Here is a 14,364-nt window from a genome sequence, read left to right as displayed (position 1 = left end):
CAAAAACCCTGTATATTGTAATACCTTATAGTATCATAATTTTGCCATATTGTGTGTCCCCCCCCCCCCCCCCCCCCCCCCCTCCCTGTGTAGACTACATGTTTGGGGTGCAACCTGACGAGGAGGTGGTTAACCCTGGGAGTGTAGGGAGTAGGGACAAGTTCCAGGTAGACTGGTGTCCAGAGACCAACGCTGAGCTGGAGGCTATGGTCAAGGCGGAGGAGATCCACGTGAGCCATGGCCCCCACGCACCAGCCCCAGGGTCGCCTTCGGCCGGATGAGCTAGTTACAAAGGGGCAGACACAGACTCATATTGCTTGGGACAAGGCAGGGTACACAGTAACGTGGCAGATGCACTGTAAACTGTATGCCAAATGCGATATACTGTGTTGTAATCATGTACTCATTACTGCATTACACAATAATCTCCACATGATGTCAGCATGACAAGAGCTTCATAAGTGACCAGTCCTTGTTGTATTGTTACTTTTTAGACTAGGCCTTTTTTACCTCCTTTTGACCATATGAAGAGGAAATGTTTTCAGGACTTTCAACTGTGAGCTATGTTGTTGAACACATATATAATACTATGGTTTCAGATTTTTAAACTGTTTTCTATTTATTGCACATTTATTTTACATTCATTACACATTTTATAACTTTTTTTTTTTAATCCAGTAACCACATGGCATGATATTTACTGAAAGCTGGTTTCATAAACAAATGAAACGTTTGGAGTTTGGAGTAGACACACCTTTAAGGCAATAAAAGCTGTTAATATCATTGACAACATAGTGCAATCTGGTTGCTCTATGTGCTGTACACAGCACTTTGACCTCACAGGATGTTAACAGTCCAGAAGGAGCATCGTAACAGTGAAAAGGTTCCAAACAACACAGACCTCAGAGGCCTCCTGGGATTAACAAGGATTCATAATGTCTCTCCACAAAAGTCTCCTGGTCTGCTTATTACTGGCTGTTTGTGTAAACCAGGCCCAGAGCGGAAAGCCAAACGGTAAGTCAAACGATCATCAATCATACTAGATATTGATGCAATGTGCTGTGTTTAAAGGCCCAGTGCCATCAAAAACATGATTTTACTGTGTTTTATACTGTGCATTCGGAATGCATTCAGACTCCTTGACTTTTTTCACATTTTGTTACGTTACAGCCTAATTCTAAAATTGATTAAATTGTTTTTTTCCCCTCATCAATCTACACACAATACCCCATAATGACAAAGCATAAACTGGTTTTTAGATTTTTTTGCAAATGTATTAAAAATAAAACACTGAAATATCACATTTACATAAGTATTCAGACCCTTTACTCAGTCCTTTGTTGAAGCACCTTTGGCAGCGATTACAGCCTCGAGTCTTCTTGGGTATAACGCTACAAGCTTGGCACACCTGTATTTGGGGAGTTTCTCCCATTCTTCTCTGCAGATCCTTTCAAGCTCTGTCAGGTTGGATGGGGAGCGTCGCTGCACAGCTACACTACCGTTCAAAAGTCTGGGGTCACTTAGAAATGTCCTTGTTTTCGAAAGAAAAGCAATTTTTGTGTCCATTAAAATAACATAAAAATTATCAGAAATACAGTGTAGACATTGTTAATGTTGTAAATGGCTATTGTAGCTGGAAACGGCTGAGCAAGAGGACAAATATATTAGAGTGTCTAGTTTGAGAAACAGACGCCTCACAGGTCCTCAACTGGCAGCTTCATTAAATAGTACCCGCAAAACACCAGTCTCAACGTCAACAGTGAAGAGGCGACTCCGGGATGCTGACCTTCTAGGCAGAGTTGCAAAGAAAAAGCCATATCTCAGACTGGCCAATAAAAATAAAATATTAAGATGGGCAAAAGAACACAGACACTGGACAGAGGAAGATTGGAAAAAAGTGTTATGGACAGACGAATCGAAGTTTGAGGTGTTCGGATCACACAGAAGAATACAGTGGGGAAAAAAAGTATTTAGTCAGCCACCAATTGTGCAAGTTCTCCCACTTAAAAAGATGAGAGAGGCCTGTAATTTTCATCATAGGTACACGTCAACTATGACAGACAAAATTAGAAAAAAAAATCCAGAAAATCACATTGTAAGATTTTTAATGAATTTATTTGCAAATGATGGTGGAAAATAAGTATTTGGTCAATAACAAAAGTTTCTCAATACTTTGTTATATACCCTTTGTTGGCAATGACACAGGTCAAACGTTTTCTGTAAGTCTTCACAAGGTTTTCACACACTGTTGCTGGTTTTTTGGCCCATTCCTCCATGCAGATCTCCTCTAGAGCAGTGATGTTTTGGGGCTGTCGCTGGGCAACACGGACTTTCAACTCCCTCCAAAGATTTTCTATGGGGTTGAGATCTGGAGACTGGCTAGGCCACTCCAGGACCTTGAAATGCTTCTTACGAAGCCACTCCTTCGTTGCCCGGGCGGTGTGTTTGGGATCATTGTCATGCTGAAAGACCCAGCCACCTTTCATCTTCAATGCCCTTGCTGATGGAAGGAGGTTTTCACTCAAAATCTCACGATACATGGCCCCATTCATTCTTTCCTTTACATGGATCAGTCGTCCTGGTCCCTTTGCAGAAAAACAGCCACAAAGCATGATGTTTCCACCCCCATGCTTCACAGTAGGTATGGTGTTCTTTGGATGCAACTCAGCATTCTTTGAGTTTTGACCAAAAAGTTATATTTTGGTTTCATCTGACCATATGACATTCTCCCAATCCTCTTCTGGATCATCCAAATGCACTCTAGCAAACTTCAGACGGGCCTGGACATGTACTGGCTTAAGCAGGGGGACACGTCTGGCACTGCAGGATTTGAGTCCCTGGCGGCGTAGTGTGTTACTGATGGTAGGCTTTATTACTTTGGTCCCAGCTCTCTGTAGGTCATTCACTAGGTCCCCACGTGTGGTTCTGGGATTTTTGCTCACCGTTCTTGTGATCATTTTGACCCCACGGGGTAAGATGTTGCGTGGAGCCCCAGATCGAGGGAGATTATCAGTGGTCTTGTATGTCTTCCATTTCCTAATAATTGCTCCCACAGTTGATTTCTTAAAACCAAGCTGCTTACCTATTGCAGATTCAGTCTTCCCAGCCTGGTGCAGGTCTACAATTTTGTTTCTGGTGTCCTTTGACAGCTCTTTGGTCTTGGCCATAGTGGAGTTTGGAGTGTGACTGTTTGAGGTTGTGGACAGGTGTCTTTTATACTGATAACAAGTTCAAACAGGTGCCATTAATACAGGTAACGAGTGGAGGACAGATGAGCCTCTTAAAGAAGAAGTTACAGGTCTGTGAGAGCCAGAAATCTCGCTTGTTTGAAGGTGACCAAATACTTATTTTCCACCATAATTTGCAAATAAATTCATTAAAAATCCTACAATGTGATTTTCTGGATTTTTTTCCCCCAATTTGTCTGTCATAGTTGACGTGTACCTATGATGAAAATTACAGGCCTCTCTCATCTTTTTAAGTGGGAGAACTTGCACAATTGGTGGCTGACTAAATACTTTTTTTCCCCACTGTATTTGTGAGACGCAGACCAAATGATAATATGCTGGAGGAGTGCTTGATGCCATCTGTCAAGCATGGTGGAGGCAATGTGATGGTCTGGGGGTGCTTTGGTGGTGGTAAAGTGGGAGATTTGTACAGGGTAAAAGGGATCTTGAAGAAGGAAGGCTATCATTCCATTTTGCAACGCCATCCCATACCCTGTGGACGGCGCTTGATTGGAACCAATTTCCTCCTACAACAGGACAATGACCCAAAGGACAGCTCCAAACTATGCAATAACTATTTAGGGAAGAAGCAGTCAACTGATATTCTGTCTATAATGGAGTGGCCAGCACAGTCACCGGATCTCAACCCTATTGAGCAGCTTGACTGTATGGTACATAAGAAGTGCCCATCAAGCCAATCCAACTTGTGGGAGGTGCTTCAGGAAGCATGGGGTGAAATCTCTTTAGATTACCTCAACAAATTGACAACTAGAATGCCAAAGGTCTGCAAGGCTGTAATTGCTGCAAATGGAGGATTCTTTGACGAAAGCAAAGTTTGAAGGACACAATTATTATTTACATTAAAGATCATTATTTCTAACCTTGTTAGACTACATTTCCTATTCATTTTGCTATATTTCCTATTCAAACTCATTTAATGTATGTTTTCATGGAAAACAAAGACATTTCTAAGTGACCCCAAACTTTTGAACGGTAGTGTATTTTCAGGTCTCTCCAGAGATGTTCGATCGGGTTCAAGTCCGGGCTCTGACTGGGCCACTCAAGGACATTCAGAGACTTGTCCCGAAGCCACTCCTGCGTTGTCTTGGCTGTTTGCTTAGGGTCATTGTCTTGTTGGAAGGTGAACCTTGGCCCCAGTCTGAGGTCCTGAGCGCTCTGGAGCAGGTTTTCATCAAGGATCTCTCTGTACTTTGCTCCGTTCATCTTTCCCTCAATCCTGACTAGTCTCCTAGTCCCTACCACTGAAAAACATCCCCACTGCATGATGCTGCCACCACCATGCTTCACCATAGGGATGGTGCCAGGTATCCTCCAGACGTGACACTTGGCATTCAGGCCAAATAGTTCAATCTTGGTTTCATCAGACCAGAAAATCTTGTTTCACATGGTCTGAGAGTCCTTTAGCTGCCTTTTGGCTAACTCCAAGCGGGCTGTCATGAGGCTTTTACTAAGGAGTGGCTTCTGTCTGGCCACTCTACCATAAATGCCTGATTGGTGGAGTGCTGCAGAGATGGTTGTCCTTCTGGAAGTTTCTCCCATCTCCACAGAGGAACTCTGGAGCTCTGTCAGAGTGACCATCGGGTTCTTGGTCACCTTCCTGACCAAGGCCCTTCTCCCCTGACTGCTCAGTTTGGCCGGGCGGCCAGCCAGCTCTAGGAAGAGTCTTGGTGGTTCCAAACTTCTTCCATTTAAGAATGATGGCCACTGTGTTCTTGGGGACTTTCAATACTGAAGAAATGTTTTGGTACACTTCCCCAGATCTGTGGCTCGACACAATCCTGCCTTGGAGCTCTACGGACAATTCCTTCGACCTCATGGCTTTGTTTTTGCTCTGACATGCACTGTCCACTGTGGGACCTTATATAGACAGGTGTCCAATCATTTGAATTTACCACAGGTGGACTCCAATCAAGTTATAGAAACATCTCAAGGATGATCAATGGAAACAGGATGCACCTCAGCTCAATTTTGAGTCTCATAGCAAAGGGTCTGAATACTTATGTAAATAAGGTATTTCTGATTTTATAATTCTTTTATTTGCAAAAAATTCTAAAAACCTGTTTTCATTTTGTAAGTATGGGGTATTGTGTGTAGATTGCTGAGGAAAATGATTTATTTAATCATTTTTAGAATAAGGCTGTAAAGTAACAAAATGTGGAAAAAGTCAGAAGGCACTGTATATGCAGTGAGCTCCAAAAGTATTGGGACAGTGACAAATGTTTTGTTGTTTTGGCTCTGTGCTCCACCACTTTGGATTTGAAATGACACAATGACTATGAGGTTAAAGAGCAGACTGTCAGCTTTAATTTGAGGGTATTTTCATCTATTTCGGGTAAACCGTTTAACACTTTTTGTATATTGTCTCCCCATTTTAGGGGACCAAACGTATTGGGACAAATTCACTTATATGTGTATTAAAGTAGTAAAAGGTTTTGCATTTGGTCCCATATTCATAGCTCACAATGACTACATCAAGGTTGTGACTCTACACATTTTTTTGGATACATTTGCTGTTTGCTTTGGTTATGTTTCAGATTAATTTTGTGCCCAATAGAAATTAATGGTAAGTAATGTATTGTGTAATGTTGGAGTAACTTTTATTGTAAATAAGAATATAATATGTTTCTAAACACTTCTATGTTAATGTGGATGCTACCATGATTACAGATAATCCTGAATGAACAAATAATAAATAATGAATAATGATGAGTGAGAAAGTTACAGAGGCATAAATATCATATTCCGCCCCCGCAAAAAATGCTAACCTCCCCTGTTGTTGCAGTGAAGAAAGTTTAGCACGTCTTGGGGGTATGATATGTGTGCTTCTGTAACTTTTTCACTCATCATTACTTACTATTCATTCAGGACTATTTGTAATCATGGTAGCATCCACATTAATGTAGAGGTGTTAAAAAACATATTAATTTAACAAAAAATTTGTCACTGTCCAAACCTCTCTTGCCAATAACAGCTAGTATTCCATTGTCCCCTCCCCTCCCCTCCGCTACGCTCCCCTCCCCTCCCCTCCGCTACGCTCCCCTCCCCTCCCCTCCGCTACGCTCCCCTCCCCTCCCCTCCGCTACGCTCCCCTCCCCTCCCCACTCAGGCTCAACATTTTTGCTTGAGAAATTGCTTTTTGCTAAGAAGCTATTTTTGTTTCTTTTTGGCCATTTTAAATGAAAACATCACAGCAAGGTACTTAATTGTTACCCAGAAAATATTTGATATTGCGATAGCAATGGCTGCATTGGTGTCACGATCGTCGACTGATGAAGCGGACCAAGGCGCAGCGTGATAGGCGTACATACTTTATTAAATGTACAACACGAACCAAAACAACAAAACAAACGATACGTGAAGTCCTAGGTTAAACAACAAACCTTACGGATCAAGATCCCACAACACATACATGCCAAAAGGCTGCCTAAGTATGGTCCCCAATCAGAGACAACGAGCTACAGCTGTCTCTGATTGGGAACCACCTTGGCCAACATAGAAATAAACGATCTAGAATGAAACACAAAGAAAACTAAACAATAAACCTACAAACCCTGGCTCAACATTAAAGAGTCCCCAGAGCCAGGGCGTGACAGTACCCCCCCCCCCCCCCCCCAAAGGTGCGGACTGCGACCGCGCCAACCAAACACAACAGGGGAGGGGCCGGGTGGGCATTCCGCCTCGGCGGCGGATCCGGCTCCGGGCGTGACCACCACTCTCTTTCTACCCCCCGTAGCGCCCCTGGTCTGGTCCCGCTGGCCGGAGCTGGACTGGACACCGGTGGAGCGGAATGCTCTGGCTCCGGAGTGGAGCAGCTGACCGGTGCCGGACCAGGCACCGGTGGAACAGGCACGGGCCGTGCCGGACTGACGACGTGCACCACTGGCTTGGTGCGGGGAGCAGGAACGGGCCGGACCGGGCTGACGACGCACACCACTGGCTTGGTGCGGGGAGCAGGAACAGGCCGGACCGGGCTGGCAACGCGCACCACTGGTTTGGTGCGAGGGACAGGAACAGGCCGGACCGGGCTGACGACGCGCACCACTGGCTTGGTGCGGGGAGCAGGAACGGGCCGAACCGGGCTGGCGACGTGCACCACAGCCTTGGTGCGAGGGACAGGAACAGGCCGGGCTGGACTGTGGAGACGGACTGGAGGTCTGGAACGGAGAGCTGACACAACCCGTCCTGGCTGAATGCCTATTTCCACACACTCTGTGTGAGGCATCAGCACAGGACGTACAGGGCTGTGCACTCATACTGACACTACAGCATGTGTCACTGGCGCAGGATATCCGGGACCGAGGAGGGGTACTGGAGGCCACGAGCGTTGAGCCGGCACACTCCGTCCTGGCTGCATGCCCACGTTAGCACGACACGTGCGTGGTGCTAGCACAGGACGTACAGGACTGTGCCGGAACACTCGCTGCATAGTACGTAGCTCCGCATAACTCGGAACCTGCCCAGTCTCACGCTGCCCAGCCTGAGTACGGGGAGTTGGCTCTGCTCTACCTCTAGGCTCCGCCAACCACCCTTCCAGCCCCCCAAACCTGGTGGCCTCCTCTCCTAAATCGCCGATGCGCCCTGTAGCTGCCTCCAGCAAAAAAAATTATTGGGGTTGCCTCTCGCGTGTCCGTCGTCGGCACGGTTGGTGCCATTTCTCCTCTCTTGCCAGGGCCTGTACCTTTGCCCAGGGCCCTCTGCCCGCGAATATGTCCTCCCATGACCACCATTCGCCCACCTGAGCCATCGCCAGCTTCTCCTCCTGGGCACGCTGCTTGGTCCTTTTATGGTGGGATCTTCTGTCACGATCGTCGACTGATGAAGCGGACCAAGGCGCAGCGTGATAGGCGTACATACTTTATTAAATGTACAACACGAACCAAAACAACAAAACAAACGATACGTGAAGTCCTAGGTTAAACAACAAACCTTACGGATCAAGATCCCACAAAACATACATGCCAAAAGGCTGCCTAAGTATGGTCCCCAATCAGAGACAACGAGCTACAGCTGTCTCTGATTGGGAACCACCTTGGGCAACATAGAAATAAACGATCTAGAATGAAACACAAAGAAAACTAAACAATAAACCTACACACCCTGGCTCAACATTAAAGAGTCCCCAGAGCCAGGGCGTGACAATTGGACCTTTAACAACAATTGTGTAATAATAACCTCACCTTGCACCTTCCTTCTGAGGTGGGCATTATACTATAGTTGTAAACACTGTTAGTCAGAACTAGTCAGTGATGTGTAACTCTTTATTCTCTTTATTTATTTCATGATAATAAAGAGTCCACATAATACAAAGCTGTCAATGTTGTGGTACTAATGATCACATCAGAGTTTTCTGGTTAATACCTTAATCTTTATTCCCTGTATAGGAGGCTTACGGATCACTACTGCCAAGGACGGGGTTCTGCAGCCTTGGCTTGTTGGTCTGACTGCTGTAGTGGGATTTCTCTTCATCGTCTTCGTCGCCCTCATTATACGAAGGCTTTTCTTCAAGAAGGAAAGGTAAGTACCCCAAAGGTGGTAACCCAAATGCACTGCACCTGCATTTATTCTGTAACTACTATGTACTTACATGGTATTGGTTACACTTGTTGTGGGACAAAAAGGGTAAGTATCCAAGCAAAAATGATATCCTAAACATTGTTTTGACCATTCAATACATAAACCACAAAATTGCCAAAACATTGGTAATTATTAACTAATTGCTGATGTACCTCCCACATTTTATGGGGGTTGAGATATACAGTTGAAGTCGGATGTTTACATACACCTTAGCCAAACACATTTAAACTCAGTTTTTCACAATTCCTGACATTTAATCCTAGTAAAATGTCCCTGTCTTAGGTCAGTTAGGATCACCACTTTATTTTAAGAATGTGAAATGTCAGAATAATAGTAGAGAGAATGATTTATTTCAGCGTTTATTTCTTTCATCACATTTCCAGTGGGTCAGAAGTTTACATACACTCAATTAGTATTTGGTAGTATTGCCTTTAAATTGTTTAACTTGGGTCAAAAGCTTCCCACAATACGTTGGGTGAATTTTGGCCCATTCCTCCTGACAGAGCTGGTGTAACTGAGTCAGGTTTGTAGGCCTCCTTACTCGCACACGCTTTTTCAGTTCTGCCCACACATTTTCTATAGGATTGAGGTCAGGGCTTTGTGATGGCCACTCCAATACCTTGACTTTGTTGTCCTTAAGCCATTTTGCCACAACTTTGGAAGTATGCTTGGGGTCATTGTCCATTTGGAAGACCCATTTGCGACCAAGCTTTAACTTCCTGACTGATGTCTTGAGATGTTGCTTCAATATATCCACATAATTTTCCTTTCTCATGATGCCATCTATTTTGTGAAGTGCACCAGTCCCTCCTGCAGCAAAGTACCATGGTGGTTTTGGAGCAGTGGCTTCTTCCTTGCTGAGCGGCCTTTCAGGTTATGTCGATATAGGACTCTTTTTACTGTGGATATAGATACTTTTGTACCTGTTTCCTCCAGCATCTTCACAAGGTCCTTTGCTGTTGTTCTGGGATTGATTTGCACTTTTCGCACCAAAGTACGTTCATCTCTAGGAGACAGAACGCGTCTCCTTCCTGAGCGGTATGACAGCTGCGTGGTCCCATGGTGTTTATACTTGCATACTATTGTTTGTACAGATGAACGTGGTACCTTCAGGCATTTGGAAATTGCTCCCAAGGATGAACCAGACTTGTGGAGGTCTACAATTGTTTTTCAGAGGTCTTGGCTGATTTCTTTTGATTTTCCCATGATGTCAAGCAAAGAGGCATTGAGTTTGAAGGTAGGCCTTGAAATACAGCCACAGGTACACCTCCAATTGACTCAAATGATTTCAAGCTGTTTAAAGGCACAGTCAACTTAGTGTATGTAAACTTCTGACCCACTGGAATTGTGATACAGTGAATTATAAGTGAAATAATCTGTCTGTAAACAATTGTTGGAAAAATTACTTGTGCCAAGCACAAAGTAGATGTCCTAACAGACTTGCCAAAACTATAGTTTGTTAACAATACATTTGTGGAGTGGTTGAAAAAACGAATTTTAACCTAAGTGTATGTAAACTTCCGACTTCAACTGTATTGTCTTATCAGTGCAGGCTGCTAGGCTGCTAATCTGCCAATGTAATGTTCAGTCATTGATTACAGTGACAAGTCCACAGTAATGACCAGAAGTGCTTTGTTTAACAGACAGCAACAACGTGACTCTTCAGTGACATAATCTTTTTATACAGTGCCTTCAGAAAGTATTCATACCCTTTGATTTATTCCACATTTTGTTGTGTTACAGCCTGAATTCAAAATTGATTAAATTGATATTTTTTCTCACCCATCTACACACAAAACCCCATAATGACAAAGTGAAAACATGTTTTTATGAATTTTTGCAAATGTATTGAAAATGAAATACAGAAATATCAAATCTACAGAAGTATTCACACCCCTGAGTCAATACTTTGTAGAAGCACCGTTGGCAGTGATTACAGCTGTGTGTCTTTCTAGGTAAGTCTCTAAGAGCTTTCCACACCTGGATTGTGCAACAGTTGCACATTATTCTCTGTCAAATTGGTTGTTGATCATTGCTAGACAACCATTTTCAGGTCTTGCCATAGATTTTCAAGCAGATTTAAGTCAAAACTGTAACTCGGTCACTCAGGAACATTCAATGTCTCCAGTGTAGATTTGTCCTTGTGTTTTAGGTTATTGTCCTGCTGAAAGGTGAATTAATCTTACAGTTTCTGGTGGAAAGCAGACTGAACCAGGTTTTCCTCTAGGATTTTTCCTGTGATTAGCTTCTTTCTGTTTATTTTTTATCCTGCAAAACTCCCAAGTCATTAACAATTACAAGCATACGCATAACATGATGCAGCCACCACTATGCTTGAAAATATGTAGAGTGGTACTCAGTAATGTGTGGCGCAGTGGTCTAAGGCACTGCATCGCAGTGCTAGCTGTGCCACTAGAGATCCTGGTTTGAATCCAGGCTCTGTCGTAGCCGGCCGCGACCGGGAGACCCATGGGGTGGTGCACAATTGGCCCAGCGTCATCCAGGGTAGGGGAGGGAATGGCCGGCAGGGATGTAGCAATGCCAGGGTTGTGGGTTCGATTCCCATGGGGGGCCAGTATGAAAAATTAAAAAATTATGTATGCACTCACTAACCATAAGTCGCTCTGGATAAGAGCGTCTGCTAAATGACTAAAATGTAAATTTCCAAAAACATAATTCCACTTTGACAATATGAGGTATTGTGTGTAGGCCAGTGACAAAAAAAATCTACATTTAATCAATTTTAAATTCAGGCTGTAACACAATTTTGGGGGAGAAAAGTCAAGGGGTGTGAATACTTTCTGAAGACACTGTACTTTTAATATTGTGAGTTCCTCTTGTCCTCAACTGACTTACCAGGATCTCACCAACTAGTGTATTTTCCTATAAAATGTTCAACTGCTGCAGTCCTAGTCCTAGACCATAGGCTGTTCAACTACACACGCTCATTGTACAGCCCATGTTCTTGTCTTGCAGAGAGGAAGATGGTGGTTGGTATGAGAACAAAGCTATAGAAATGGAAGACGGAAAGGCTGGTGAGGTTATGCAGACCAACCTATAGAGAGACCACCAACCAAAACATCCAAGGAGGGGACACACTCAGACATCCCTCTGACATCCCAACTGTAATGAGTTACATGTTGATAATTTTTTTGTGTTACTGTAACAGATATGAGTGCGTTTACTTATTCTACCACTAGATGGAACTGGATTCATTTTTTCCATTTAGAACTCACTACATACACAGATTGTGCAATCAGTTTGTAATCGAGAATAGAGAAAGTATATATCGTGGAGCTACACCTGAATGGATGTATATAAATAAATGTATTACAACTAATGTTATGTTATTGATTGGTCATTTGCAGTATACTTTCTGTTGTTGCAATTACATCCCAAAATACCTTGAAGAATAGGTAGTTTACATTCAACCGTCAGATTTTGAATGGCGGCGAAGAGCGGTCCACTATCCCTAACCCTAAACCTAACCCTAACCCTAATCCTAACCCTAAACCTAACCCTAATCCTAACCATAAACCTAACCCTAACCCTAATCCTAACCCTAGATTGGTTATACATTGCACTTACAGCGGAAACACTAGCCGTAACCCTAATCATAACACTAACCCTAACCCTGATTTGGCATACTTTTTACCCTAATCTTGACATAACCTTAACCCTAATCTTGACATAATCCTGACCTCAATGAGGGAAAGAATATCCATCTTTCCCTCATTGCTAAGGCAGTACCACAGTATGGGATGGCAATATTGGTGTCCATGAATGCAAATCACTGGAGGAAATGAAATGAGGTCAACTCAGCCATCCCCTCAAATTGCTGAACAGGGGACATAAAGAGTTGCTTGCCTGGTAGCTTAAATAGTATTCAACATATTTAGGCTTTCTGTTCCGGAGTTCAGGCTGTATCTTTTTGTTCCAAAGAACCTCCACAGTGCAGAGGGTATTTATATTGGGTCACTGGCAGTCTTTCCCCTGGATCCTGTGTATTGTAGGAAATGGCTTGTTTAAATTAGTTGGTACATTGGCTGGGCTTGCATCCAAGTCTGAATCATAACGGAGCCCCAGTGCCAGAATGGACTGATTAACTGGGCTTTGCATTATATTACAACTTTGAAATCTGCATGTATATGTATAAATGCAAAGTGCCCTACGGTATGAGGTCGATTACTCATTTTGAATGGCAGCCCTGACAGCTTAAATGGTTCCAGCACAGTGATGTAATACGTTATTTTTGAGTGATTTTTCTCATTTTATATTCATTATCAGGTTTCCAACCATCCAGATACCCGGGCTGGGAATGCACAGATCTTTGGCACAATAAAACTGATCCACTTGATATCTACATAAATCTGCGACTCGGTCATTTTGTAAGATCAAAAAGACCTTTGAAAGTAGATGTTTGTTCTGGAGACCAATCCATAGTCTGTTTGTCTATTTAAATTAAGCCTGTTGACTTTGAGAGAGGCACACAATCAATGCCCAGTCTCTGATTACTTGTCCCAGGGTTAACTGCATGTGAAAACCCCCTAGATATATGGTATGAGTATAGTTTGATGATGTTTTTCCCTTCAAATATAAGCAACTTTAGGCAACATTATAGTTAAATCCATTTTATAATTGCAGGATAATCATCGTAACAAGACCATCTGCACCCTACAGTGAAAATTCGCACCACAAACTCATTTCATGATGGCTTGTATATTGTTGGTGATTGCAGATGGCTTGATTGCAGAGTGACAAATACTGTTTCATGTATATTTGTGCAAATTGTGTTTATGTAGAAGATTGTGTAACCACCTGACCAAAATAAACTTTAAAACTTGATTGCATGTTGAGATAACGGTGTTACAGTGGTTACAATTTCTCACCATTAGGTGTGAATCAATCACAGTGGTCCAAATGTGTAATGGCAGCAGTCTGTAAAGATCAACTTAAAAGTTAGACGATAGATAGAAAGGCAACTACAATAGATACGAAAGCTATAGGATGCTCAGCACAACATTTAAAGTAAAGATTCAGAAAGATGTCTCAGAACACACTTTTTTTTTAAAGCATGTGATTGGCGGTAAGACTTGATACTCTCTTAAAGTTCATACTAAAGTCATTTTAGTCTTAGCCAAACCTTGGAATTTTCCAGTTTCTTTCGTTCTCGTTTTTTAATTCCTGGTTGACTTCAGTATTACATTTATCCCTCTGAGGAGGAAAAAGACAAATCCTAGCTTTGCCTCCTTTTCCAGACAGCTAGCAGCACTCCAGTGGCCAGAGAGAAGACAGGAGACAGCTTGAAATAGAATCGTTCACGAATAGACCCATTTAGAGCCACACATGAGCCAGGAGTCCATGTCAAACTTTGACTTGGCACGCGTTGGGCTGGCCCTCAACCACAGAGCATGAGGATACAGCAGGGGAAGGCCGTGCGATCCAGAACTTGTGGCTGGGATAGGATGCATTATCAACATCAGTGAAGCAGAGGGGTTACTCGTCTGCTCTCATTTAGACCACTACGTCCAACGGACAGAAA

General features: G+C 43.2%; 1 long non-coding RNA gene across 1 annotated transcript; it reads left to right on the top strand.

The window, feature by feature from the left end:
- Positions 1-499: 499 nt before the first annotated feature.
- Positions 500-13,672, top strand: LOC311148574. The gene is made up of 3 exons (XR_014614921.1): positions 500-1,014; positions 8,630-8,762; positions 11,799-13,672. It is a non-coding gene; the product is annotated as an uncharacterized lncRNA (long non-coding RNA).
- The last annotated feature ends 692 nt before the right edge of the window (positions 13,673-14,364 follow it).

This window comes from Coregonus lavaretus (genome assembly GCF_964263955.1).
Source record: "Coregonus lavaretus genome assembly, chromosome: 21".
Classification (NCBI taxonomy): Eukaryota; Metazoa; Chordata; class Actinopteri; order Salmoniformes; family Salmonidae; genus Coregonus; species Coregonus lavaretus.
This window is presented reverse-complemented; position numbering and strand designations above follow the sequence as displayed.